Below are 1,141 nucleotides of genomic sequence, written 5' to 3'. Positions count from 1 at the left end.
TTTTTTCAAAAAAAGTTTCAAATAAAAAGTGTTCGAAATAGGAAACACCACAACATGAGTAGTATTGGCAAATTTTTATTCATTCCCGTTAGCCCAAATCGGCCGATAAACATGGACAGAATCGTAAATTTATACATACAGTAAAAATTGCAATTCTGGGCGAAAGCGACACTATTTCAATAACCATTTCAAATAAAAAGTGTTCTAAATAGGCAACACTACAATATGAGGTGTATTAAAGATTTTTCATTCATTCTCGTAAGTCCAAAACGGCCGATAAAAATGGTTAAAATCGTAAATTTATACAGTTTTCGTAAAAATGGCCATTCTGGTCGACAGCGGCATTTTTTTCACAAAAAGTTTCAAATAAAAAGTGTGAAGACAGGTACAAGTTACAATTTGATAATTTTAAAAATTTTTTTCAGTTATCGTGAGGCACGCTAGAGCAAAAATGAAATGTCCAAAAATCGCCCAAAAACCCGTTATTGTGACCGAACAAGACATTTCTCGGAAAAATGTTTCAACCAAAAAATGTGGGGAACGGGACAAGCTAGAATATGATGGCACCTTCATCCAGTTCACTGTATTAATAGCCCACTGGGGGCGAAAAGTGAAAGACCGTTATATTTACCTAATAACCTTCTAATATTTTACATTCTTCTTAAAGGGCTACAATTAATAACTCAATTCCGAGACCGAGACAATTTCAGTTATTTCCATTTTGATAATTAACGAAATGGATTAAACCATTGAAAGGTGTAAATGCTGGGGCTTTCCTCTTTCACATTCACTGTGGATGAATTATCTGCGATTCACATCCAAGGTGTAAAGTCTAAATTTGCCTTTATGATTTGACACCGCTGGACTTGATCCATTGGGGATATTGACAAGAAAAATTGTACGTCAATATGCCAAGAACAATTTAAGAGCTGAAGGATGAGATAATTCGACACATTAACGGCATTGCCGTGGCCGTGGCGATCATTTTGCCGATATATTTGGTTTCACAAATGTTAGATTTAAAAAAATAATACAATTGGCCAAGAACAAGTGGATTTATTGGTCTGTCACAAACAGAAAGAGACATAATAATAAGCTGAAAATAATCGTTGAGTATTGCTTTTATTGCTTGAACATGGTT

This window comes from Dendroctonus ponderosae, unplaced genomic scaffold, assembly GCF_020466585.1.
Source record: "Dendroctonus ponderosae isolate FM_Combo_2020 unplaced genomic scaffold, Dpon_F_20191213v2 Dpon_F_20191213_3, whole genome shotgun sequence".
NCBI lineage: Eukaryota > Metazoa > Arthropoda > Insecta > Coleoptera > Curculionidae > Dendroctonus > Dendroctonus ponderosae.
This window is presented reverse-complemented; position numbering follows the sequence as displayed.